Source organism: Globicephala melas, chromosome 17, assembly GCF_963455315.2.
Source record: "Globicephala melas chromosome 17, mGloMel1.2, whole genome shotgun sequence".
In the NCBI taxonomy this organism is placed as follows: domain Eukaryota; kingdom Metazoa; phylum Chordata; class Mammalia; order Artiodactyla; family Delphinidae; genus Globicephala; species Globicephala melas.
In genome coordinates this window covers 77,507,488-77,535,008 of record NC_083330.1, presented here as the reverse complement: position 1 = coordinate 77,535,008, position 27,521 = coordinate 77,507,488, and the positions used below count along the sequence as shown (strand labels likewise).

Sequence of the window (27,521 nt, the reverse complement as noted above, 5' to 3'; positions counted from 1 at the left end):
AATTGAAATTGGATAGGAAAGTAAGTTTAGTAATTAAACAACGACAGATTGCTCTGCCTTCACGCCCTGAAACAGGAAGTTCTTTGGCTCCAGGGCTGTAGAACGCGGTGTTGGGGGATAGCCTGTGACCCGTGAGAGATCCTGAGTAGCCAGGGGTCTCTGCTAATTCACGTGGTGGGGAGGAGGGCAAGGCTGCTCGCCCAGCTCTGTGGACGTTGCTCATGGGGGTCAGCTTCAAGTCCTACCATCGTTTGTCCTCAGATCCAGCTGTTAGCAATCCACTTAGGAATGCTTCACGTTGAATGTGGACAACATGGTTCCTCAGATTGTGAGGCAGAACCTTTGTTTCTAGAGATAAGTGAAGGTGGGGTCATGTTCCAGGGATCCTGGGGTGTATCCAGGTAGTGAGGAGATGGGCCAGGCGGTGCAGCCTCACCCGCCCTGTGGAGGGGGGTTGGGTGAGGAGCCTCCATTGAGCTCTGCGCACAAATCCCAGTTTACACTTGGCATTTTGGGCCCTGATGCTAAAATCAAGGGTTAAGGCCCTTACAACAAGGGCTTAGAGACAGGCCTGGGCTGCCCACGGGAGATCAGGGTGCCCAGGTGACCCTGCACAGCGGGGTTCAGTATGCATGTCGTGCTGGGGGAACTGGGATACTAGAGTCACCGTTAGTGGCTTTTTAACATCACTTACGTAAAACTGTCGCATTAAAAGCTCGGTGGACAAAAAGCCTCCCCATCAGGCCCTCTGCTGGTTGGAGCTGGGCCTTCCGGGGGCCTCCAGCGCTGCTTCTCTGTCACTCTGGGCACCCACCGAGGGCAGCTGGGATTTGGAGCCGGGCCTTCCGGGGGCCTCCAGCGCTGCTTCTCCGTCATTCTGGTGCCCACCAAAGGCAGCTGGGACTTGGTGCTGGGGAGGATTGTGGGGTTGAGGCTGCCCTTTTCTTGGATTTGCCAGACGGTGGGCTAGGTTCTCAGCGAGCCTAGTGGGACGGGCAGCTGAGACAAAGCTCAGGGCTGTCTAAAACATGCCTAGCTAGCTCATCCTTGAATTATTCAGATGTTGAAAGTGTTCTTAATTCTGAAGAGGATCCGGAGGGGCCCTGTGCCTTACTCTGCAGCAGAAATGTAGAGCCCGGGGCTGTGCCATCGCTGACGTGGTGACCTTGGCCCAGAAGCCGCCCACAGCTCGGAGCTTCAGCCTCTGTTAGAAGCAGGGGAGCATAATGCGTACTTGTTCCTGGCACTTAGCGGGCCCAGGGAAGTAACACGTGGAGGGCTGGGTCCTGTGCAGAGCACTCGGCTCAGCCTCTAACAACCCGGCCGGGTCTGTGCTGCATTTTAGAGAGGAAAAGGAGGCACAGAGAGGTTAAGCGACTCGCCTGAAGCCACACAGTAAGCGGCTGAGCCTTGGAGCTCACCCATGGGGGTGCTGGGCCCGAGGTCTTGGGTCTCCTCCGTGGCACCGTGAGCCCTGGGGGTCGCCTCCACCCAGACGCATATACGTGTTTCTGAAGTTTGGGGATCATGGTTTTCTCTTCAGTGCTGTGACTCCGTGTGGAAAATATCAGTGCATTTCCACAGAATGAAATGTTTAACACTCACCAGACGCGAAAGAAAATGGGGACCATGTTTTCAGCAAGTGAACAAGGCGGTGGCAGTCACGCTAACACCGCAGACGGTGAGAAGAGACGGAGGGCTCGTGCGGCATCCTGGGGGTGCAGGTAGACGACGGGCAGTGTCACCGGCTAGCTATCAGTCCTTGGTTAATTCCTGACCGTTTGAGCAACTGCGGAGAGGCTGTGCGCCGATAAGAGCCCTGTGGAAGGGGGCAGTTTGTGGTTGTGAAGTTCAGATAGGCCTTTGATTCGGTCTCGAGGGGCTGGGAGAGCCTGGAAGCCCAGGGAGTGCAGGCCATGCCGCCTGCCTGGCTACCATATGGTTTGGGGAGAGTTTTAACAGTTTTTTTTTTTTTTTTTTTTTTTGCGGTACGCGGGCCTCTCACTGTTGTGGCCTCTCCCGTTGCGGAGCACAGGCTCAGCGGCCATGGCTCACGGGCCCAGCCGCTCCGCGGCATGTGGGATCCTCCCAAACCGGGGCACGAACCCGTGTCCCCTGCATCGGCGGGCGGACTCGCAACCACTGCACCACCAGGGAAGCCCCCGGGTTAACTTCTGAATTTGCTGGTCACTCTGCACGGGAGGGGTGGTATCCCCGGTGTATAGATGAGAAAACTGAGGCCCAGAGGCCTTAAGGAGTCCATCTGGAATTCTGTCTCGGGATTGAATGCCTCTGTTAGAAAATCTGCTAGGGACAGTGGGAGATGCAAAAACAGTTTTAGCCTAAGCAGAGAGGTGACAGCTGAAGAATAATACACAAACAAGAGTGATGACTGTGCTGGCCGAACACACAAGATAATTATTATCATCCTCAGGTGAGCCTATTCAGGGAGGGTTTCTTGGAAGTGGAGGCTCTTATAGCTGGCTCAGGAAGAAATAAAGCCTGACTGTCAGGGCCTGAGGACGCAGTGCTGCTTTGGATGGTGGAGATGGGATGCCCCTTCAACTACATCTATTTTAATAAGTGACGACCCCACCTGGGTTGCCACAGTGATGTGTCCGGGGAAGAGGCACCGCCAAGCTTCGATGGTGCTGCCCTCGCCGGAGCCTGACCGCCTGGACTGCTGGGCGGGGCAAGGCCTTTGCCCCAGAGCTGGAGGACGGGGCGAGATGTGCTGCTGGCCGGCATGGAGTCCTTGAACTTCTCAGATCCATTCTTCTCTGCCACGAGTGGCATCTGTGGGGCCCCGCTGTGCCCTGCCCACTGCGGTTCAGCTGATGGGAAGGAGCTGCCTTCAGCACGTGCCTGTCGAAGCACACGGATTAGACGTGGCTTAAGTGTGTTTGCTCACGGATCAACCAAGCCCCCTGCCCCGGTCAGTGCGTGTCGCTCCCCACTCACCCAGCTGCTCTCCTGGCCTGGTTTCCAGTCTCCCCTCCTCAGGGTCCCCGTGTTCTTGCTGCGGCCGGGGCTCCTGGGCAGCTCAGGAGATGAGACTGAAGCTGTATCCGCTTGGTGAAGCCTGCACACCCCCCAGGTCCCCGCGGGAAGGTGGCTGCTGCAGACCAGTTTCTCTGCCGCGGAACCCGTCGCAGGGTAGCAGGTGGGGGGCCGAGAAGGGGCTCCGTCCGCCCTGGCGTCTGCTGAGTGCTGGGCAGCTTTCACGCACAGCTTCTGGCATTTGAACGTAAAAGAGCCCTTGATGAGCTGTTATCCCCATTTCTATTGATTGATTGATTGCTGTGTCGGGTCTTCGTTGCTCTGTGCGGGCTTTCTCTGGTTGTGGTGAGTGGGACCTACTCTTCGCTGTGGCTCGTGGGCTCTAGAGCGCGGGCTTCAGTAGTTGTGGCACACGGGCTCTAGAGCGCAGGCTCAGTAGTTGTGGCGCACCGGCTTAGTTGCTCCGCGGCATGTGGGATCTTCCCGGACCAGGGCTCGAACCCGTGTCCCCTGTGTTGGCAGGCAGATTCTCAACCACTGCACCACCAGGGAAGTGAGATATTCTTATCTTTAATAATGGGATTGAGGGACTGACAGTGTTCATTTCCCAGCATAACTGCCTCCCCACCCCTGGAAGCCAGAGGGAGCACATGTGGCCGTCGGCAGTGGTGCCTTTGTGGTTCCATCCTGTACTTTGCAGAGCGCCATGCGTTTTTTCCACGTTGTGGGTGTGATATAAGTAAATTGCTGTCTTTACGGTGAATTGCTAATTTGCGTTAAATAGGGCCTACATGTCCAGTTTATGTGGAGTTGCCTTTAGGTTCTGTTTTCCTCGCCACTGACCCGAGTGGCAGTGGCTGCACGTATGTGTGTGAACCCAGTTCTCATGAGTCACGTGTGCCTTGGGCCCTGAGGGCACGCAGGCCTCAGAATCTGCTTGCACTTCCTACTTACTGTCTTGCAGCTGAGGGTCAGTTTCAAGGCTGATGGGTTTTGTCTTGATTTGATAACAAATTGACCAAGAACTTCAGAGAGTCCCTCCTTCATACTTGTCTGGAGGTCGCGGGATTTGCCGTTGCCAGCTTCCGTGCCCCGGGGTGACCGCATGTGTGTCAGTGTCATGGAGGGGTACTCTGGCTGTATCGTTCTCATCCTGCTGGTGGCAGGAAGCAGGTGGCTTCCACAGGCAGAGCCGGGAGAGTTAGCACCATACAAAGGGGTGGGCAGGGCTCCGGGACCACAGCAGCCCCTCTGGAAGCCACCCCTGGGCCGAGGGGCACTGGGAGCAGCAGTGACCAGGGCCATGCGAGGGGAGGGGTCTGTAGGAGGTGGGGTGGCCTTCCACAGGGGGTCCTGGTCAACCAGTGGTGACGCGTCAGGGCGGGAGCCTGGGAGCCCAGTGCCCTCGGCTCTCCTGCTCTACCCCTGGGCAGAGTGTGCCGGCATGTGGGACCAGCCTCCTGCCTTCTGCCGCCTGGCGTGGGAGCTGACAGCTGTGGGTTTTATGGTAAGTTGGGGTCTTGGCAGTGCCGCTGAGAAACCCAGGCCCCCCATGGGCTTGTGGGTTTCAGGCCCCTTGTGCACAGGCCGCTTTCTCCTTTCCTGGGGCTGCACATGGGCTCTGTGGTGTGCAGGGTAGCTTTGGAGCATCTCGAGGGCAGCTTGAGCCCCCTGATGCACGTGCGCTGGGGGTACAGTGAGGGGCTGGAAGAGGGCGGAGAGCCTGGGCTGGATCGCGGTCTGAACCCCGTGGTCCCAGCGCCTGGTAGACGGCTCTGGAGCCAGGCACCAAGGGAAGAGCAGGACTGTTCTCTGGGTCTGAGGGAGATGGGCGATGCCCAGACCCCACGTTTAAGTGCAGATCAAATTAACGTATTACCTGGAGTACAGCTCGTGTTTGTTTATGAAATGTGAGGCCAGTGTTTTGCTGGCCTGTTTTTTTCTCACTCGTGCCTCCCCAGCTTGCCCCGTCCTGGGTTACTTTTCAAAATGAATGAGCTAATACAATATACAGAAGGTTCAAAACAAGCTCATTATCGCCCTGGCGAACCAAGTAAATAACATTTATCCTGGACTCCAGTCCAGACATCAGGGCTTGCCAGGCTGACTTTATTTCGTTTGACAGAATGACAGTCGTTTTACTACAGTGGTTTGTATTTTTGTCTCTTCCTTTAGGATAAATTGTAGAAATTGTGGTTTGATCTTTACTTTCTGATGTCACCGTGTGTGTGTGTATGTGCGTGCGTGTGCGTGTGTGAGTGTGTGTGTGTGCTCCAGAAAATTCTCAGCTCCGCAGTAATCTAGGCTGGTCCTTGTCGGTTTTCCTAAATTTAGAATTGATCTTTCCACTTTTCTTTGTTTCTACCTGCCTTTTTTGTTTGTTTGTTTGAACCTAAATTGCTCAACTAAATTCTAAAGGAAATTACAAAAGTAAAGACTGACTTTAAAAAATCATGAAAAGATGATGTAACAGCCCTATCACAGCAAGAATCCCTCTGGGCAGAGTGACTCTGCTTCCCTCCTCCTTCCCTCCACCTGGTTGGGGTCATGGACTCCTTTGAGACTTTGCTGAAAGTTATGGACCTCTTTCTCTCAAAAGTGCAGAGACACCATCTTTTGTGTGTGTTATGGAGGATTCATGGGTCTCCTGACACCCCCGAGTATGGTCCCCCGGGCCCTGGTAGAGGGCCCTGCACGGTGGGCTGCCTGGTCTGTCACATGGAGCGGCTGGCACTCCCCGATTGGCAGTTCCAGAGATCAGCCCCGAGGGCGGTGGCTCGAGGTGTTTCCCGGCTGCTGTGACTGGGATGTGGGGCGACGGCCCACTGTACTCGGGGGTCCGTCAATGGCACTGGAGAGTCTGAAAGCCGTGGTCCGAGCGCCAGCTAGAGCGGCTGTGGGATGCTGTCATGACAGTGACATTGGGATGCTCCAGTTCACTTTGTGGGGAATGTAGTGTAGTTAAAATTAGCAGCAGGAGCCTCCGAGAGTCAAGGTTGTCCAAGAGAACCGAGCAATGTCATATTGGGTGGCGGGTGGAATTCCCAGCCCAAGCTAAGCCGAGGTGGAAGGGTCAGGCTCACAGCTGCCACTCGCGGGGCCTTGGTGCTAGTGCCAAGTCCTCAAGAGGGGCGCTGGGTTAGACCTCTGCCGGCGCTGCCCCTTATGTGGTTAATCCCAGAGGTGGATGTGGCCGTGGCTTGGAGAGCGGGCCACCCCGCACCTGCGGGTTTCCCATCCACGGATATGGAGGGCCGACCACACCATGCAGTTTTATAGCGTAAGGGAGTCCTGAAACCAGTCCCTCATGGGTACCATGAGACGGATGTATTCATTTATATAAGGTGTAACATTATAGTACAGTATACTCTCTCATATGTGTGTGTATTATGTTATAGCAAGTTATCTGTTATGACATTATTTAACTGTACAGTATAGCATGTTGTACATAATACACATTATGTGTATGTAATGTGTATAGCGGAGTCTAATATCGTAATGTGTACTTTTTAAGTTTTGCTCTTTTTTTTTTGTTTTGGCTGCATTGGGCCTTTGTTGCTGCGCGTGTGCTTTCTCTAGTCGTGGTGAGTGGGGGCTACTCTTCGTTGTGGTGCGCGGGCTTCTCATTGCGGTGGCTTCTCTTGTTGCGGAGCACAGGCTCTAGGTGCGCAGGCTTCAGTAGTTGTGGTGCACAGGCTCAGCAGTTGTGGCTTGTGGGCTCTAGAGCACAGGCTCAGTAGTTGTGGCTCACGGGCTCTAGAGCGCAGGCTCGGTATTTGTGGCGCACGGGCTTAGTTGCTCCGTGGCATGTGGGATCTTCCCGGGCCACGGCTCGAACCTGTGTCCCCTGCACTGGCAGGCAGATTCTTAACCACTGTGCCACCAGGAATGTGTATTTTATTTCAAGTTCTTTGGGGGGATGTCTAGGATTCCAGTCCCCCACCAGCTCCTTTTCATTGATAACTTGAGGGACAGCGTGTTTCTTAGGTCTGAAGCTGCAGGGCCAGGCTCCCCTTGGTGCCCCTGTGTCCTGGGCCTGCTTTGCCCTGAGTCTGTTTGCCTGGCAGAGCAGGGGGGCCTGGGGTTTCCTCCGGCCTTCAGCACCGGCCTCCTCCGGGCCCCCTCTGCAGAGCCCAGAGCCACCCGGGACCCCCCCGCCCCCGCCTCTGCCACTGGGCCAGTTAGTTTTTCTTGAGACAGGACGTGTGATCCTTTCCAGCCCACCTCCGCTAAGTGGGGAAGAACCCAGAGTCCCACCCGCTTATCAGATCACCTCTGCATGCTCTCCAGAAAAGGAAGCACAGCAGTTCCTGATAATTCTCAGCAATCTCTTACCCCATCTGCAGCCCTAAGGATTAGAATTATGGGAAGCCACAAGTCAAATCACATCTTTGTGACTTTATGCTTCACTCTAATGGTTGTTATTGTGTGTGAAAGGTGAAGTAAAGGTTGTTTTAAACCTTTTTTTTTTTTGCGGTACGCGGGCCTCTCACTGCTGTGGCCTCTCCCGTTGCAGAGCACAGGCTCTGGACCTGCAGGCCCAGCGGCCATGGCTCACGGGCCCAGCCGCTCCGCAGCATGTGGGATCCTCCCGGACCGGGGCACAAACCCGTGTCCCCTGCATCGGCAGGCGGACTCCCAACCACTGCGCCACCAGGGAAGCCCTAAACTAAGACTTTTGATCAGGCCAGGTTTTAATTTCTTCCTTGAAAGGAGCAAGCACAGCCCTCGCTGGCTCCCCACCTCGCACCCAGCAGCCTCTCTGTGCCGTTTCACGCCACGTTTCCAAAGTGTGCCGTGGTTCTAGACACCCGTGTCCAGCTGCCTGCCTGACCTCTTCATTTGGAGGAGGAGGATTCCCACGAAGAAGCAAGACCAGGATGGGGCTCTGGCCTCTCCCCTCTGATTCCTGCTGTCTCTCCCAGCCCATTAGCAACACTGTTGATGGCTCATAAGAGCACTGGGAGGCGGTACCGCTGGCAGGGCTGCTGTTCCTGTGTGCCCACCACTTAGCATCCTTCTGGACAAGTGACCTCTAGTGCCTCAGTTTTCTCGTCTGTAAATTGGGGCTAAGAATAGTATTCACCACGTTGAACTGTTGCAAGGATGGAGTGAGTGCACATATAGAAAACATCTGCAATAGTAATTGGCGCCTAGGAAGTACTTGCAGAGTTTCAGCTGCAGTGTTGCACCCGCACGAAGCAGTTGAAGACCCAGTATCTGTGGAGAGACTTGCCGGCTCCCGAGAGGAAGGGATGAGATCGCATGGGAAATCGGGCCTTCCGGGGGCCATCCACTCCTGGGTTGGGTGTTGGAGCGTGTGCCTTCGTGCAGGGGCAGAGCCAGCACTCCTGGGCGCAGGGACGTCGGGCCGAACTGGGCGGGAGCGGAGGGAGGTGGTGCTGGAGGAGGCCAGCAGGGGGACCGGCAGCTGGGCTGTGCGGCACGCTTGGCTCCGTGTCCTGGCAGCAGCTGTGGAATAGGGCGGGCTGTGAGCAGAAGTGAGGTTCTGGTTCCCTGGGTGGGAGCTGGTTCCCCAGTGCCGGGTGGGGGGGGACTAGCTTGGGGTCGGGGCGTGGGAGTGGCCGGCCTGTACGCACAAGTTGTGATCCGGTTGGGAGGGTTGGAATTCTGGGAGCTGGGAGGGGCCTGGGCCTGCACGGGGTGGGGCAGCACAAGAGCCCAGGGGCCCATGGCTCGCCCCCCCAATGGAACCCTTAGGGTGCTGGTCTGCTGCTGCCCGTCTGAGCCCCCAGCCCAGCGGCCATTGGCCCAGCTGCACCTGCTGCAGCCCTTGGAGGGTGGTGTGATGGGAGGTGGCGCAGTGAGCCTTTTACGGCCTGAAGTCTTTTCTTGATAGACTTATCAGATGCCCCAAAGAAAAACACCTCTTTAACCAAATACATAATTTTCCTATTTGTAGTTAACTGCCTGTAATTGGCTGTTCAGCCAGCTCGGCCATCTTGGCCTTGGGAATGTTCCATGTTCCTTTGGAGGAATTTGGAAATCCGGATGCACCACGCAGGGTTAACAAGGGGGCCAGCCCTGGGGTGGTCAGGGGGCGCAGGGGCTTGGAGGGCCTTGGAGGAGGGAGGCTGGGGAGGGCGGTCCCGGGCGAGGTGCGCACCCGGCTCGCCTGACCCTGTTTGATGGTAGCTCACTCATGAAAACACCCATGACACACCCAGGTGACCTCACCTGTCAGGCCGTCAGGGCAGCTGAGTCATGATGCTGTAAACTGTATCCCCAAGGGAAGGTTTGTAGCTGTGGTTATGACTTCTCCCTGTTAAAATTAGTCTGGAGGGGAGAGTGAGGTGTGCTGAGTTTATAGCTTGTCTATCACAGGCTTCCTGCCCCCCAGCAGGCCTTTCTCCTGTGATGGCAGTGCTCTCCACGTGTGGTTTTAAGCGGGATCCGAGCTCGTGGAAGTGGGAGAGGTGGGACGGTGCTTGCGGCCTGGAGAGGACAGTGGCTTCCTTGGTCGGGCAGTGGTCTTGGGACCTGGTTTGCCGCTTTGCTGTTCTGGCGTTCTTAGTGTAGGGTGATGGATACTGCAGGCGGAGCCCTACAGCATCACGAGGAGCACCCCGCCCCCTGCAGCTGGCGGGGAAGGTACCTCGGCGGGGCTGGCCGCACGCAGGTGTGAGCAGTTTGCAAAGGGCAGTGACTTTTGTTTCGCTGGGGGCAGGTGTGCACAAGGTGGACGACAGCGGCGTGGGGGGAGGGCTGCTGCTGAGGGGCCGCCTCCTGGCTGGCTGCAGACACGGGCAGTCCTCCCGCGGGTTAGGGGGCTGAGGGGCCGCGGGAGTCTCCTGGCTGGCTGCAGACACGGGCAGTCCTGCGGGTTAGGGGCCCAGGGCGGGGGCAGGTTAATGCAGGTTATTGTGTCCATTGGGCCTCAGTGGGGAAGCGCTTGCTGTTCAGCTGTAACTTATTGGGCTTATATTTGCCTTACTCTGGAGAGGATTTAAGATGGCTTAGGTAGAGAATGTACTTCAAAGGCGTTTTTTCCAGATGCAGCAAGGTATGTCTGTAGCCCTGCATGCTCGTACCTCACTCTGCCTTGGTCTGTTTGCAGTGAGCGCACAGGGCTCCCCGCCGGGAAGCTTCCCGGGGGCACAGAGGGGCATTTGCTGTAAGCCACCGTTGTTCCTCCTTGTCTGTTCCCAAGTCCCATCTTTCTGTCAGGGAGCTGGAAGCAGAGGGACTGTGAGCTCAGACTCCCACCTCGCCGGGGGCTGGGAAGGGGGCACAGGTGGAGGTGTTAGGGCCCTAGCCCAGGGGCTGCCAAAGGGCTGGAGCCAGGCCTGTCTCCCTTGTGCCTTTGAGGCAGCTCTCTCTCAGGAGATGCCCAGAAGGGGGGCCCGAAGTGCCCCCCACGGCCCTCCCTCCATGTGACCCCCTCACGCCCTCCCTCCCCGCTGCCCCTTCCGGCTGACAGCCCTCATATGTGTCCTGAGAAGCGGTGTCTTGTGGACTCCCTGCTTGTGGACTGACGTCAGAGGGTGAAAAGCCCCCTCACTGGTTCTAGAAGTGTTGCTAAAACTCCTGATGGAGCGTCTTCAGGGACTGTTTGGGGAAGACTAAACACCCTCATGTTTGCACACATCCTGGGCTCCCTCGGGTGGGCCTCAGGAAGTGTGTACAAACCTGTGCGTTCAGTTGCTCCTTCCTCTGTCTCTTGAGCGTTTGGTACCAGCCTCTGTCATGGGCCTTCAGTGTGCATCCTGTCCCTGCCTCTCACTTTCCCCCTCGCCTTGCTGGCCTTGTTTCTGGGGGCGTGCAGGTCCTCGGGAAACACCTTCAGTGAACGTGGGCACAGATGTGCACCGCAGGACATGCAGACGCGCAGGAGTTTAAAGACCAGCTGCTCGGATGGGATTTATACCCTGGGAGTGTGTGTCCAGTCCTCTGAGTTGGGTCCCTCTGCGGAAAAATGGGACACGCTGTGGTCTGGGCTGAGCACAGGGCCTGTCAGCCTGGAGGGGGCACTCAGCGATGCTTCAGGTGAAGGTTGGACAGCTGTGGGTGACTGCCGGTATTGCAGCCCAGGCAGGGACCGGCCGTGGCGCGAGGCTGTGGCCCTCAGCTCAGAGTGATAAGTGGGGTCGTGACCCAGGAGGGCCTGTTGAGATTTTGGGTGTCGGGTGTGGTCCCAGCGGCTGCTGTTGCAGAAGCTCTCGGGCCGAGGCCCCGGGGTGAAGGCAGGGACTCGCGCTTCCTTCTCCCTCGCTGGAGACGGTGAAACGCGGGCGGTGGAGGGAGCCGGCCTGGGCGGTGGAAGGAACCCTGCTGGGGAGCCGCGCTGACCCTGAGCCCCACTCAGCTCCGTTTCTGGTTCTTCTCAGGCCTTTCCAGTCACGCATTCTCCGGAGTTGGCCTTGCTGGGGGCCGGTGCGTGGGGTGAACGCCCAGGAGACACACGGCGGAGTGGACACTTGCTTTCTCCCGTGTGAGGCCCCGTGGGGACACAGAGGAGTCCCTGGGCTGGGGAGGGGGCAGCGTCCAGGAGGACCCGCCAGAGGGAGCGAGAAGCTTTCTGCATCTCGGCCTCTTTGCGGAACTGAGCCGGACAGGGGCCAGTTTGGTATATTGGATTAGGTTTTTATCCCCCAGGAGAGACCAAGTAAACAGAGTAGAGTTACTTTGGGCCACTGGCCAAACGGGAAATATTTTGGGTCTGGTGACCTTTTTCTTCGGGTCACTATTCACTGTAGAAGGTTTTGACCCGTATTCCATTTCAGAATAGGAAGAACGGCTTATTTTTCAGAGTGGCAAATAAGGAAAAGAATGAAAGTATCTCGGAGTCTCTGTTTCCAGAGGCTCCCCCGGGAGGAATATTTTTATAGACACCAGACGTCCTCACCAGCCCTGGCCAACTTTCCATCCCGGGATGATGGGGTATGCCGTGAGCTGGCTGGCGCCTGCTGGGCCCCTCCGCTCGCCTCTAAAGCCAGCACCTGCCCCTCTTGTCGCTGCGGCCAGCCGGCCTCGTTGGGGCCCGTGCTGCGTGCCTCTCAGCTCCCCCTGTGACTGCGAGCTCTCCTGGGATCTTCGCAGATCACAAACCTCAACACGATTGAACTGCAGAAGGTCACTGTCATCCCTGAATCTCAGGGTACAGCAAGTGCTTATATAGCTGCTGTCAAAAGCCGGGGAAGCAGTGTGACCTCAGCCCTTGTTAAGGCAAGGCTGTGCTGTGAAGACCACACAGACGTCCCACGGCTGACTCACTCAACCTTGGTAACGGGCACAGGGTCCATGCAGCACGTGTGTGACGTGTACAGCGGAGGCTCTGCCTCGTGTAGACGTGCGCGTGGCTGGCATGGACTGTGGTGCTGGACCACCAGGCACCGTCCGCCTGCACCCTGACTTCATGTAGCCGTCGGGGTTGGAACTGCTCGGCATCTTGGGTCTCGACTGGGGGGCAAGTCCGGGTCTGCGTGGCCCTCCCTCTTCTGTGCCTTTAAGCTACGGAGCGGTCGTCATGGAAGAATCCCTATAGCTGTGCGGTGAGGGGACTGAAGCCCCTTTGCTGCCCTTTGTCCCGTGGCCCCGGGGTCCCCCTAAAAGTGTAGGAAGAGTTGGGAGCAACGTTGACCTGGGATTTCTGGAGAAGCTGAGACCTTGTAGGCTTCCTTGTTTGTGTTCCATGCTGCCTGCGTCTCCCGTGTGTCCCTGGGCACTGGACGGGAAGCGGGGGGTGGGGGTGGGGGGAAGCCCAGAACTTGGGGGCGGGGGCAGCTCCTGTGACCTTAGACACCGGCCTGCTTGGAGGGGCTGCTGCTGGCTCCCCACGGGGAGAAGCGCCAAGTGCCCCCAGCTTTTCTCAGCGTAGAGGCCCTTGACGTCCTTGGGGGTCCTAGGCTCGCCACCCTTGGCCCCCCCCAGAAGGCTCTGCATACAGCTCAGGACGTGCAGGGTCGTTTGGTGGTGAGGTTGTGGAGTTCGGATGTAGCAAGCTGTAAAGGAGCAGAGCTCAGGTGGTTGGGTGGTTTACCGATGATCCCCTGTACCTGCAGCCTGGCCAGAAACGCCTGCTGGCCGCCCGGCGCTGGTTCCACGCGGAGCCGGACCCAGGTCCCCTGCACCAGGCCCGCCCCGCTGGACTGGGCGGAGGCCGTCTGAACTTGTGCAGACCCTGTTCTGCCACCTCTCATTCTGGCCTCATCCAGCTTGTGCCACTTCCAGGCGGCCAGACAAACAGTAACCCTGGAGACTTAGGCGGGAAAGAGACGAGTGCAGGCCCCAGACCTGCGGCCGCTTGCTCAGGCTCAAAGGCATAGCCGCCTCCACAGGGAAGGAGGTCGTCTGTTGCGTGCAGCCTGGGCCTTGGGCGATGAGGGGTGAAGTTGGCCACTCTGGAGGGCGAGGAAGGCGAGAGCAGAGGGACAGCAGAGGGGAGATGTGAGGGCGGGGTACCAGGAAGGCTGAGCCGAGACAATGTCCGAGGTGCCCCTCAGTCTGGCTACGCCTTGTGCTGGGGACAGAGGAGCAAGGGGCCTGGAAAGTCAGCGGGGGGGGGGGGGAGTGAGTGATGCCCCCAGTGGGGGCAGTACAGCCTAGGGAGGGAGGAGGGGCCACAGGCTAAAGGGAACTGTGTCACTGGTCACAGGTTGCATGGGATGTGGCACACCTGTAGATTCTTCTTGTCGAGACAGGTGAGCATGCATATCGGGCTGTTGCGAGTTCACAGAGCCCTCCTCCAGCTCCGTTCAGGACAGACGGCCAGGTTTCAGAACTTTGAGGAGGCCCCGGTATGGGGGCACCTGGGAGGCCAGGAGGGGCTGGTGTCTCTGTCGCTGTCATCCGGCACCCCGGCCTCCTGGCCCCGTTTCTCCTTTGAGGGTGGGGGAAGGGCTGCACCATGTCAGGCTCCTCCAAGCCGCCACCGTCTCTGACCTGGAGCCCGACGATTGTGGCTTCTTGTCCTGCTTCCAGAGGAGCTTCGTGGCCGTCCTCACATTTGCTCCAGGCTCCTTGAAGCCCCACGGCCCACCTGGGTGAACTCCGAGCTCTTGCCCTCCCAGTCCTGCGCGCCCCCGGTCTGCCTTGGGGCTCTGGACAGCACGCCTGACCCCCTCCCAGGCCTGCCTGCTGGGCTGTGCCGTCCACACGTGGGTGTCCCCATGGACATGGAGGGGAAGGGCGGGTCACGGTGGAGGGAGCGAACCCACCTGCTCTTGCTGGAAGCCCCGTGCCCGGTGGCTGCTGGGGGGCAGGCAGCGCGGACACAGGATACCGCGTGGTCTAGGCCAGGGTGCCTCCCCTCAAGGCACCTGAAAGTGGGGGTGGGAGGGTCAGAGGGAAACCCTCACCTAGACGTCCAGTTGCCCGCCCTGCTTTCCGCTCTCCCACTCTCCAGCACCTGTTTACACACCTCCTTGCTGGTCATCCTAGTGGTAGGGCAGGTACTGTGCAGGAGGCAGGGTTGTGGGTCAGCGGCTCGGGACCTTCCTTGACAGAGAGAGGCTGCACTTGGTTCTGCTAACTGAGTAGGACCCTCAACCTAAATTGTTTTACTAATAAATATTTATCTTTCCTAGTGACCATTCTGGGTAAAAATCCTCAGAAAACTGACGGCATCGTCATTATTAGATTACTTTTTAATTCTTCTGGGCCATTCAAACCAAACTTAAATTCTCAGTTAGCCGGTTCCCGGTTGTTTTGGTGGTTTGTGTTCTTTAGGACTAAGTACCTAAACAGCGCATCCTCTGCAATGGAGGCGAACAAAGGGTTCCATTCGCCAGGGAGTTTTCAGCACAGTCTTCTCCGAATGTGATCAGAGGTGCCCGTCCTCCTTCACAGCCCTGAAGCAGCAGCATTATTCCGCATCACTGCATTATTCTGCATGACGCATCGTGGCATTATTGCATCCCCCAAACTGTGTGTTGGTGTGGCCGCCACCTCCAGGTGTGGGATCTGCAGGCAGAATGTCTCAGTCACAGCTGTTACCAGCGGCTTGGCATCCACATCTCTGCACCGTTTCCTGCCGTCGAGTTCAGAAGCTCAGCTCGTTTCCGGAGCGTTTTGAGCTAACTCGTGGGATGCTGAGACTCTTGAGGCTGCCCTGCTCTGTCTCGGAGGGAGCATGGCATCTGAGGAGCCAGGATGTGGGGGTCCAGGTCTGTGGGACCCCGGCTGAGTCTTCTGTCCCACCCCTTTTGCAGCCACTCCCTGAGCCACCTGCTTCGGGGGAGCCTTTCGCGTCCCCTGGTGATGCCTTCGTCCCCTGTGCTGTGGCCGCCGTTGTGAGTTTGCATCCAGTTCCTGCTGAGTTTTAAGCTCACAGGCCCCCCGGGGGAAGTCAGGGTCAGTAACTTCTGGAGCCAGTCGTGGGAATTGGCCGCAGAGCTGTGCCGCGCGCCCACCCGACTTGGCCACGGGGGTGCTGACCGGCAGGGGTCCCTGGGCGTCGTGTTAGCCCGCCCTCCCCTGGCTGCTTGCATTTGGCCGCCCAGGCGACCTACCTGTCTGTCAAGAAATTAAGTTTAAATCACAGTTAAGCTGGAACGCTCCTTGTTCACTTTCACCCCAACGGTCATCTTAAAATCTCTCCTTTTAATTAACTCCATTTTCCCTGCCAGGGTGGTTTGCAGACAGAGTACCTGTCAGGGGCCCAGGAAGGGAAGCAGGGGCGCGGGGCCCGGGGCCCAGGGCACGGTGGCTTTTGCTCCCGTCCGGTTACTGCTGTTCCTTCTTTTTTTCTTTGTAAACCTGCTTCTTTGGCAGCTTTCACTTCTCATGTAGGCTAGTCCCAAGCTAATATTTATCCTGCGAAGTATCTTAAAAATGCTGGAGGGCGAGTTATTTTCTGAGAGCTTTATCAATCTTTGAAAGAGAGTCATTGTTACATTGATAAACTGAGGCACTGCCTACAATGGCCAGATTGTGTTTGAACTTGCAACCTTTAACGCAACAGTTAGTTTTTGTTAACAGATGGAATAGTGTTGGCTCTTCTTGTAAAGAGGTCTTTATCCTTGTGTTTTTTGTTTGTTACTGGCGTGCACTGGGAGAGGGGAGACCTGGCACAGGGGAGCTGGTTTTGTAATACATTCGGGTGTTACTCATTTTATGATTGGCAGGCTTTTTAGGAATGTGGACTTTCGTACTCGGAGCCCTCACTTTTTATGAATTGTCCCTTTAAAAGTGGAGGTGCCTCCTTCCAATGGGAATACTGGCCTCGCCATGCAGTCTTCAAAGACCTGACAGCGCGCAGGGAAGGAAGAGTGACATAAATAACAAGAGTGTGCAGTAGGCGGTGTTATTTGGAGTGGCCACCAGGTTTCAGGTCTAAAGGAAAGCACACTGAGAGTGAACTTAAATAAAGAGCTTTCCTGAGGGTGTTATTTGTCAGTAAAAGGAACCACTTCTGGGTCTTCTCCAGAGCCCGTTTCCCCTACCTGGCAGCCCCGCTCGACTCTGGACTGGGTGGACTGGAGGCGGGGTGCTTCCTGGGGACAGGACGGTGCCAGGGGGCCCATATCCACGCCCCCGCCCGGTGGTCCAGGAGCGAGTGTTGGGTGCAGGCTCAAGCGAGCAGAGGTGAGTCCGGAAGTGGGTCCTGCAGCTTGGGCACAGGGACAGACGTGGGGACTCGAGCGTGGCTGGTGGGGGGGTGGGTGGATAAAGTCTGGAGACGGAGGTCCGGAAGGGAGTTTAAAACGTAGTTACTGGGGGCTGGGAGCCCGGTGAGGGCGCGGGGCCGGGCCGGTGTGGGCAGAGGGGACTCAGGTGGGCTGCCCTGGGGACCAGAGGTGCCGCCCGTGGTGCCCTGCCCTGCGGAGGTCTCAGTCAGCACCGAGCACTTCCTCCTGGTCAGGCGACTCGCTGTTCCTCTTTTGTCTCTTGTCGTTCTGTCTGCCTCTGTCCCTCCCTCCTGACTCACCCCCTGAGCTGCACACGGAGCTGCCGTGGCCTGAGGGGGGTCGGGAGGCAGTGTGTGTCCTGGGTCTTCCTGCTGCCTCCCCGCGGTCACACGGGTTCATCCCTGCCCATGCCCCAGCGTCCCTGTGGGTTCAGCATCCACGTTTAAACCACTGATGGTTGGCCGAATCGTTTGGGGGATGCACGGAGCTTCTACAGGGGAAAATGTGATTTCTTGCTCACATAACTCTCCAGGTCATCTTCTAGGTGTCTCTCAAGCACTATACATCTCCTGAACTTTTTCTTCTCCCCCAGTGGAAACTCTGTACCTCTTAAATCAACCAATCTACCTATCTATCTATTTATTTACCTATGGAGGGATTCCAGCTTTTCATTTTTCCCCTTTTACACAAAACAAAGTAGAAGAGATAAAGTAGGATTAAAACTGCAAAAGTAGTTAATTGGTAGAACACATATACACAGAAGAAATCCGGATAGGAAGACAAGCTTATTTACAATGAGGAAGCACGTGCCTTGCGTTTATGTTTAATACATCTGGAAAGTCATCGTAAGCAGTAAGGTCCTGTGGTTAGTGCTGTGTGTTCTTAAATTTAACTCCTGTTTCTAGAGGTTGAAACACAGGTTCTGGTATGAGGATGCTCTGCTGGGCTGACCTGAGGGAGGTGTGTGTGTGTGTGAGTGTGGGAGTCCAGGGTGCAGCGTAACTGATTCGTGGATGGGAAGTGAGTGCTGTGTTTAAAAAGCGGTGACTTAAGAGCATTATCTTTCGTTTTCAGTAGAGGTAAAATTTACTCTGTTTTGATCTCTCTCGTCTCACAGGCACATGCAGTGACTGTAATACATGTTCAGGTCATGCTGTCATGTGGCGTTTACATAACTAGATACAGTATGTTTATGTATTTGAGGATTCCATTGTGCCCAGGGAGGCTCGATTTTAACTATTTCCCCAGGTTTTAAATACTCTTGTGCTTCCCTCTCATAAACTTTTTTTTTTTTTTTTTTTTTGCGGTACGCGGGCCTCTCACTGCTGCGGCCTCTCCCGTTGCGGAGCACAGGCTCCAGACGCGCAGGCTCAGCGGCCATGGCTCACGGGCCCAGCTGCTCCGCGGCATGTGGGATCTTCCCGGACCGGGGCACGAGCCCGTGTCCCCTGCGTCGGCAGGCGGACTCTCAACCACTGCACCACCGGGGTAGCCCCCCTCATGAACTTGTGTCCAGCTTAGTGGGAAGGTATCACTCTTCGGGCACTATCGGTGGTCATTCTTTGTATTTATGGTCTTACCTGTGGCTTCCTGACCATATTTGCATCCCAGTCACCACTGGATTGTGCCAGCATCAGGCACCCAGGTGGGGGGGAGCCTGGTGGAGCTTGCTCGTCCCCCGGAACGGTAGAAGGAAGCACTTGTAGCCACATTTGGCAGCCCCTGTGTCGATTTGCACTGTGTGGTGTGGGGTATCGTTTTGCAGAAGGCAGCATATGTACTTCTGGCCCTGATTGTGTTAGGTGTGCTTGGAACCATCTAGCCCTTGCACCGGTGCTGGCGCTCACCTGGATGGCAGGTGCCTGGGAATTCTGGGCCTCCTTTCGGGCTCAGACTCTATTTCCCGCTGCTGTGTTCTTTTCTGTTTTTTAAAAAATAAATTTATTTATTCATTTGTTTATTCTTGGCTGCATTGGGTCTTCTTTGCTGTGCGCGGGCTTTCTCTAGTTGCGGCGAGTGGGGGCTACTCTTTGTTGTGGTGCGTGGGCTTCTCATTGCGGTGGCTTCTCTTGTTGTGGAGCACGGGCTCTAGGCATGCGGTCTTCAGTAGTTGGAGCACGCGGGCTCAGGAGTTGTGGCTCACAGGCTCAGGAGTTGTGGTGCGAGGGCTCTAGAGTGCAGGCTCAGTCCTGTGGTGCGCGGGCTTGGTTGTTCCACAGCATGTGGGATCTTCCTGGACCAGGGCTCGAACCCGTATCCCCTGCATTGGCAGGCGGGTTACTAACCACGGTGCCACCAGGGAAGCCCCCACTGCTGTGTGTTGGCTGTGTTCTCAGCTCCGGCAGGAGGCAGCCCCTAGATGGAGGGCAGTGCTTAGTCCTGGGGTGTCAGCACCCATGGTTAATGAATGAGAAAGAAAAGGGGCTTGTTGGTGTTTGCAGCCTTGGGCCTGGGGAGTCTGGTGCCCTCTGGGCTGCAGGCAGGGGAAGATGCTTTGTAACCCCTGGACAAGAAGTAGAGCTCCTCAATCCAAAGTGGACCTGTTTCAGACCTTGCTGCAGGGCTTTTCTGTCTTGCCAGCCACTCGGCCTGGAGAGAAAAGAGTTGACCCTGACTCCTTGCTGGTAGTCGAGGCTGACCATGAGTACCCCTGAGTGCAGTGCATTGTGGGCGAATCTGTGATGAACAAAGTAGGCGGTGGTGCAGCCAGGGGCGGGTGTCTGACGTCGGTCCAGTGGGGAGAAGGCTAAATAAAGCAGAGATAAATCTGAGCTCCAAGAGGGGCTATAGGTGTTAGCGAATGAAAAGCCCCGTGGTTGAGATTGGAAGCTGGAGTAGCCACCGAGTGAAGGGTCTGGCCAGGGACACAGGAGGGGGGAATAGCCTCCATGTACCAGAATGTTTGGGAGGGATCTGCTGTGTTCCTGGGTGCGGTTATAGAACAATCTTGAGTCACTTTATTGCTGGTGTCAGATTGGGGAAAGCTTCTGAGATGCTTCTTGGTGATCAGTTTCGAGTCCGTACCAGCTTTCTGTGGACCTGCCAGCAGCTCAGTGAGTCCACAGGTGGCTTTTCAAACCTGCCACCCCTGCCCCTCCTCTCCCATCCAACCCTCTCAGGCTGCGTGGCGTTGCAAACCTCTCTCTGCACTGTCTAGGCCATCTGAGATTCATCTTCGTTGTAGAACACTCCTGAATATCATTCCACATATCAAGGTCTTATGTGATGTTTGGATGGGGCAACCGGAAAAATCTGTTACCTTTTTTTAAATTAAAAAATAATTTGGGGTTCTACAGAAGCAATAAGTGTAGATAGATAGAGAGATAAAATGATGAATCACTCAGAATACCTCTGCATCCATGCCTTAAAAAAAAAAACTTAACGGGACCATAATGTGTACTTGACTTATAACCTGCTTCTTCCCCCCCCCCGCCCCCCACAAGTAAGGTCTTTTATTTGTCACCATTGAAAGTCTGATTTTTTTTTTTTTTTTTTTTTGTGGTACGCTGGCCTCTCTCCCATTGCGGAGCACAGGGTCCAGACGCGCAGGCTCGGCGGCCATGGCTCACGGGCCCAGCTGCTCCGCGGCACGTGGGGTCTTCCCAGACCCGGGCACGAACCCGTGTCTACCGCATCGTCAGGCGGACTCTCAACCACTGCACCACCAGGGAAGCCCAAAAGTCTGATTTTTAAACAGATTCTTGGACTGGTGGCTCATATCCATCAGCTCGTTCAACTTTAGCACCTGTCTCGTCCCCAGTAGCTTTTCCAGAACTACTACCTTCACGATGTAGCCCCATGAGTTTTCCCAATTCAAACTTGGGCTTCTTTAGATTTTTACTTTCCTAACAAAGACTTGATGGAGTGGATAAATAGATTGGCAGGCCTTTTTCTATGTCTTTTTCAATGCTGTCTGGAATCAGTTTATCGACCACCTCTTTCAAGTCATTTGTCTGCACCTCTCGGGTCACGATTTCCATCATCATCTTGCGGATCTGGTGGACCTGCTGGTGCCGGGCATAAGAGGTCTTCTGAATCTGATTGTTGCTTTTTTTAGTAAAACCCACACAGAATAGACGAAGCAAATAACCATCGGTAGTCTTGACATCAACATGAGGTTCAATCATGGTCCGCCATTTTTTGACCGTGGAGCACGTTTTGTTACGGGTAAGATAGTAAGATCCATGCCCTGGGAATTAGTCAGGGAGTTTTTGCCCTGAACATCCTCAGTAATAAGCTTGGTTTTCTAAATGCAACTTCATCATTCTGCAGATCAGCAAGGCTCACTGCAAGCACACGACCCTTGAGGCCATCAGATGTGATTTTGGTTCCGTGAGTTCTCGTGACTCGTGTTTTCCCAGTATTTCTTATATTGAGCATAGCGGGTGCTTTCACATCACACTAATCTTTCTCAGAAGATGGGCCAGCCGCGGTCTTCTCGGCTCCCTCTTGGCCGCCTTTCGTGAGGCGCTTGTTCTTTCTGACTGCCGTGGTGCATGCTGCTCCGAGAGCCAGAAGGGCTATAATCTGCTTTTTTCTACCTAATTTTCAGCACGTTTCCATGTCAACAGGTAATCCCACAATGTGGATTTTGTGTCAGGATCTGCCTTACTTTATGTGACCAGGTCTTTTTTGGACACTTGCAGGTTTCTCGGTGGTGTAATCAGCATCCCTGTACAGGGCTTTGCTTTCCAGAGAGTTCCAAAGAGCAGAATTGCAGGATCAAAGGGCGTTTACATCTTAAGGCTTTTTATGCATACTGAAAGCACTGCAGTTTTTTTTTAAAGAAGACCTTGGGAGTAGGAGTTTATTAATTAATTTATTTATTTTTGGCTGTGTTGGGTCTTCGTTTCTGTGCGAGGGCTTTCTCTAGTTGTGGCGAACGGGGGCCACTCTTCATCGCGGTGCGCGGGCCTCTCACTGTCGCGGCCTCTCTTGTTGCGGAGCACAGGCTCCAGACGCGCAGGCTCAGTAGTTGTGGCTCACGGGCCTAGTTGCTCCACGGCATGTGGGATCCTCCCGGACCGGGGCACGAACCCGTGTCCCCTGCATCGGCAGGCGGACTCTCAACCACTGCACCACCAGGGAAGCCCCAGAAGTCATTTTTGATGGAGCCAGGACTGTCATGATTAATTGCACAGGTGATAGTACTGCTTACTTTGAGCACTTCAGCTTCCGGGGTCCCAGGAAAGCACTGGTTCTGAATAGCTGACCTTTCCAGGCAGCAGGGGGATTCAGGTACCAAACTGGGTTTCTTCCTCACAGAACATCGGGGGCCTCGCAGGTGAGGGGGTTACCCCTCTCTGTAGAGGGGAGGACCGATTCCGTGAGCTTGCAGTCTGATTGGCACCATTCGGGAAGCTCCCTCCTGCCCCCTCCCCCTTCGTGGCAGCTGTCCTGTGCGCTCCAGCCGGTTCCCTGAGCTGGGCCGAGGAAGCCACTGCCTTGCCTTCCCCTGTCCCCTGCCTGCAGTGGGCCTGAGGCCCAGCACAGGGGCTCCCCGATGGGGAATGTCCTTGGACCGCGCCTCCCTCTGGGTAAAACCGACTGTAGGTAACCATGAGTTGGTGGGAGGGTTTTTGAAGGGTGTAGAGACTTCACAAGGTCTGCAGTGTGGCTTTAGACCACGTTCTTGGTAGCTCAGCAGTGCCAGTCTGTCCTGTAAATGGTGCAGGCATGGCTCATCCCCTCTGTGTGGAGTCCTGACCTTCAGCCACATTCAGGTGTGCAAGGGTCGGGGCGGTGACTGCAGAATGCTGGGTGGTGGTGGTGGTGTTTTAATTTATTTTATTTTTATTTATCTTTGGCTGCATTGCGTCTTTGTTGCTGTGCACAGGCTTTCTCTAGTTGCGACGAGGTGGGGCTATTCTTCATTGCGGTGTGCGGGCTTCTCATTGCAGTGGCTTCTCGTTGCGGAGCATGGGCTCTAGGCGCATGGACTTCAGTAATTGTGGCACGCGGTCTCAGTAGTTGTGGCTCGCGGGCTCTAGAGCTCAGGCTCGGTAGTTGTGGCGCATGGGCTTAGTTGCTCTGCGGCATGTGGGATCTTCCCGGACAAGGGCTCGAACCCGTGTCCCCTGCATTGGCAGGCGGATTCTTAACCACTGCACCACCAGGGAAGCCCCTGTTGTTTGTTTTTATGGTCTCAGAGAGTAAGAATGAATTTAACCCCAAACTAAAGCTGTGTATGTTCCCTTCATTCACCAAAATGTTACCTTTCAAAAAAAAAAACTAGTTTTGATTTTAACATTCCTCAAATATATTTCGTACTTCCTCTTTTGAAAAACATTGACATTTTGTGTTTACCTGACACATGGACCGTAATTCACATAATCCCATATTGTTAGACAGTTGAGTTGTCTCCAGTTCTCCTCTTGTAGCACCGCGTCCTTTTTTGCCTTAGGTACACGGAGAGTCTGGAAACTGCTTTGATTTGATATCCCACGTAAGTACCATCAGAAGGGTTCATTACATCTCGGCAGTCTTTAGCGGTATCCCTTAATTCTACCCGTCTTTGAGGTCTATTCTTTTTCCTTTTCGTTTTGGCCGTGCCGTGAGGCTTGTGGGATCTTAGTTCCCCGAGCAGGGATTGAACCCGGGCCCACGGCCGTGAAAGTGCTGAGTCCTAACCACTGGACTGCCAGGGAATTCCTTGTTTTTGATTATATGTATGTAACGTGAGGAATCTTTCTTTTCATTTTTTAAAAGTACCATTTGGTTGTCAGGAGTAGGCAGCTTGCCTGTCTCTTCCATATCGTGGATGACAGAACCTGCGTTTATTGGTACCTGGCCCTGCGCCTTAGATGAAGTAATGCGAAGTTTGGCATTTTAGGTGGACCCTGGAGCTCAGTTTTCCTAGGCTAGCTGGGCTTCCAGGAAACGCCCAGTTGAAAAGCATGCTGCTGTTTCCATGGTAGCCAAAGCTTCACTCTGACCCCAGCAGCTTAAACTAGCAAATTGATGCTAGAAGCATTCAGAAGAAGGGGAAGAAAAAAAAAACCTCTGGCAGCTTTTTAATTAGAAAACAAAAACCCTCCTACTCACCTGATTGTGCAAATGAAGGAAAACCATGTAAAGGTCAGAGGTGAAAAGTTAGGTGAGCGGGTCTTTCTGTGTTTTCCTAAGAAGGTAACTGTTGCAGAGAATGTTTCCTTTGGGGACAAAGCAGTGTGTCCTTGTTTCAGTGCAATTTCCTCCCACATGAGCTTTCTGGGTGTCGGATGCTAGGCCTCGCTTTCCTTCGCGTGCCGGGAACAGTTTGCTTTAGTGGAAGGTGAGGACGGATGTTCTGTTCGGGAGCGTGCTGGAGTTCCGTCCTCATGCCGTGCCCTCTCGATTTTAGGAAGCAGGATAGATAGTATGTGCTTTGATAGGGTCCAATATTAAACGTGTCTTCTGTCATGTAAGCTGTCACTAGAGTTTGCCGAGTTTGCTTCCACGTGCTTTTCTGCTTATTTTAACCTGACACTGCTTTTAGATGGTCCGGAGCGGCAGCCGCCCTGTCCCCGGGGCAGAAGGGCAGGGGCAGCACGGAGTCCTGTATGGTGCTCTCTGTGCTGGCGGGGGGCGGGCAGGGGGCTCCCACACACCTGGCATCGGAGCTGACCGGGGCTCCCCCGAGGTCCTCCGGTGGAGGAGAGCCGAGCCTTCCTTGCTCCTTCTGGACTGGAGTCAGGAAGGGGGGCGCTGGCTCCCTGGTGCTTGTCATGAGCTCCACGCCACTCACCCCCTCGTCCTGCTGTAGGTTCCTTTCCTAAGAGATGATGCAGTCCTCCATGTCTGGGCAGGGCTGCAACCGTGCGGGACCTGCAGCTGTGCCCTGTCCCTGGAGGTCCTAGGAATTCTTGGTAGGAGTTCGTGGCTCTGTTGGCAATTCTGATGTTCCCTTTTTGGATGAAAAGGGGGCTTCTGGAGTTGGGTGTGCTGTCAGAGAAAACCCAAGGCCCTGGGAGTGGAGAGAGCCAAGCTGCCTGGCGTCCTTTCCATCAGCGCCCTGCCCTTGGCCGGTTGCTTCGCAACTGGAGGGTCATTGTTCTCAGGGGCCTCTTGGTACCCTTCCAGGAGGGCTCTGCCCCTGGTGCGCTTCACCGCTGTGGGTGCGCAGCTGGCCCAGTTCACCCAGCGTGCTGGGCGCACACGGATGGGCTCGGGCGTGCCTGCCAGACCCTCTGCAGGGAGCACCGTGGGCCGAGGCTCTTCCCCTCTGGTTTAGATGTGACCTCACTTGTCCTTTAGGTCCATCTGAGCCCCTGCCTCCCATCCTGCTCTCTGGGGTCACAGATGTTGGCCGGGGTGGGGGAATCAGAGGTGGTCCTCCTGCCGTGCTGGGGACCAGGAAGCCCAGGGCTGGCGGAAGCCCTTTTGATGCCTACAGATTACCTCTGAGGAGGCAGGGCCAGCGCTGGCCTCCCAGCTGCTCGGGCACGAGTCTGCTTAGACGTGTTAGATGTGTTGGCTCCACACAGGGCACCGGGAACCCCGACAGGCAGGACGGCGAGGGTTTGGGGTGCGCCACATGTAAACCCCAACAGTGAGAGCCACTGCTCTTGCCTCATTGAAGACAGTGATTCCTGAAGAATCCCACATAGGCGGGACATTGTGAGATGCTGTGATCTGTCTGGGGTGGGGTGGGGGTGACTTTAACAAGTAGTTCTGAAGTGGAGTGTGTATTTTGAAAGTTGACTTAAATCGCAGGGTGCCAGTTTAGAGGCGCATAAAGAACGATCTCTACTATTCATTGGCATTGACACGTTGGCTTCTGCTTCCTATTCAAAAGAGCAATGGATTTTCCTCGAGCTCTGCGATTATCCTGCTCTCGTCTCTAAAGGGGGAGGGATTTCTAAAAGTTGGTTTTTCTTTTTTGAACGGAGTAATCATGCTTAGCCTGGTCCTCTGCCTTCTGTGCTTGCGAATTCATTATTATAAAGCCATCCGGGTGCCTGGGCCCACCCAGAGTGACCCAAGCTGCTCCTCGGTTGGCCCGTGGATGGGCGGCCCAGGCGCACTTACCTCCTGCAGGGAGCGCCTTCTCCCTTCCCCGGGGTGCCAGGGTGGGAGAAAGGTTGGGATGCTGGTGTTGGGTGCCCCCCGGGTCTGATGGCTCCTGAAGGCAAAGAGAGGGCCCAGGCCACCTCCAAGGGTGCCGCGCTGCCAGGACCTTGACAGCCGGGACTGTCTGTCCTGCAGACACACAAGAGGGGCTGAGTCCACGGCTCTGAGAGCTCACAGTGGGTGTGGCGTGTGCCGAGAGCCGCCTTGCAGGGTGCCCTCTGGTTGAAGAGACCGGGCACTGTCTGGGGAGGGATCAGGGTGCAGGGCTGGGCTGTGTAGTCAACAGAAGAGAAGCCCAGGAGAAGCGAGCTGGATGCCTGCAGTGCCCAGGCCTGGGCTGTCTCTGCTCATTGCGGGCTACTCATCCCTTGGGAGGCACTTTAATTAGACTGACTTGTTACGGTGTAGCAGTAGTTTCATCCCCTGGCGCCCTGGGGCCCCTTTCCAGATTTCTTTCCATTCAGTCTCTTAATACTCCGAATATTTGACAGACACACATATGCACGCACAAGAACACACACAGTCACATCCCTCCTCGTCCCCCCCACCCCGACTTCACAGCAGACAGATGGAAAGGAGCACAAGTCAAAAGGGGCGTCAGGTCTGGCGGGCGTCACGTTCGGTTTCTGAAGTGTCCTTGACTAGGTCTCGTGACACAGAACGCTCAAAGCCTGGGTTATGAAGAGGTAAGTCGTAGATCAGCTTTTGGTCATTTCTATCTAGAGGGGCAGTGCGCTGGCCGGCCGGGACCCTCGAGAGCGAAGGGGGCATGGCCGCCGGTGTGCCTGCAGCCAGTGGCTCACACTTGGAGCGAGTTGGCCTACGGGTTCTTGGGCCCTTCCGCAGAGTTCTGTCTCGGTGGGCCCAGGTGGAACCCAGGGATCTACTTGTTTCAGACAGATTCAGTGTCTCAGTCCATTTGGCTACCGTAACAGAATACCGTAGACGGGGGAAGTCTGTCTTGGGGGGCCTGCTTCCTGGTTCATAGATGTCTCTGGGGTCTCATAAGAGCACTGATCTCATTCACGGGGCTCTGCCCTCATAACCCGGTCACCTCCTGGAGGCCCCGCCTCCTAAGCCATCACCTTGGAGGGTAGGGTTTCAACGTGCGTATCTGAGGGGGACACAGACGTTCAGGCCAGAGCACACACTAATCCACATGGATGTTGGGCTGTGTGTTAAACATGTCTAGTTTAAGTCTATGTTAATTTTATAATTCTTTAGCCCAAATACGCTAGACTAGAGGCACATTTGAGTGAGTGATCACAGGAAAGTGACACACATAATACCTGAGGCAGGTCAATTCGCAACTGGATAGTTTCAGGTGTGAGAAAGGGTCCCCAAGTCATGGCACGACCACCTCTTCATGCCTTTCTGGTCAGATGTTTTTGACTGTGTCTTCTGTTTTTCTAATGTAAGGACACAACATTTAAAAAAAATAAACTTTATTTTTTAGAACAGTTTTAGGTCCACAGCAAAATTTAGCATAAAGCACAGAGTTCCTCCTGTAAACCCCCATCCTCAGACACACACAGCCCCCCCACTACCAGCTTCCCCCGCCAGCGTGGTGTGTTTGGTAAATGGTCGATCCTCCATCCACACGTCCTCATCCTCGAGAGCCCAGAGCTGACGTTGAGGTCGCTCTTGGTGGTACGTTCCTGGGTTTGGGCACACGTGCAGTGCCGTGTATCTGCCATTAGATAGTGGTGGTTTCACTGCCCTAAACATCTGTGCTCATTCTTTCCACCCTCATGCCACACACACGGCGGGGGGCAACCACTGGTCCTTTTACTGTTTCCGTAGTTTTGCCTTTTCCAGAATGTCATGTAGTCGGAATCCTCTAGCGTGTGGCTTTCTCAGGTTGGCTTCTGTCACTTAGTA

General features: G+C 55.4%; 1 protein-coding gene and 1 pseudogene across 1 annotated transcript in view; one reads left to right on the top strand and one right to left on the bottom strand.

Annotated features, from left to right (window-relative positions):
* Positions 1–27,521, top strand: part of SLC45A4 (solute carrier family 45 member 4) — a 75,894-nt gene that overhangs the window by 5,774 nt on the left and 42,599 nt on the right. The window lies entirely within an intron of this gene.
* LOC115863413 (small ribosomal subunit protein eS1 pseudogene) lies at positions 20,272–26,411 on the bottom strand (annotated as a pseudogene).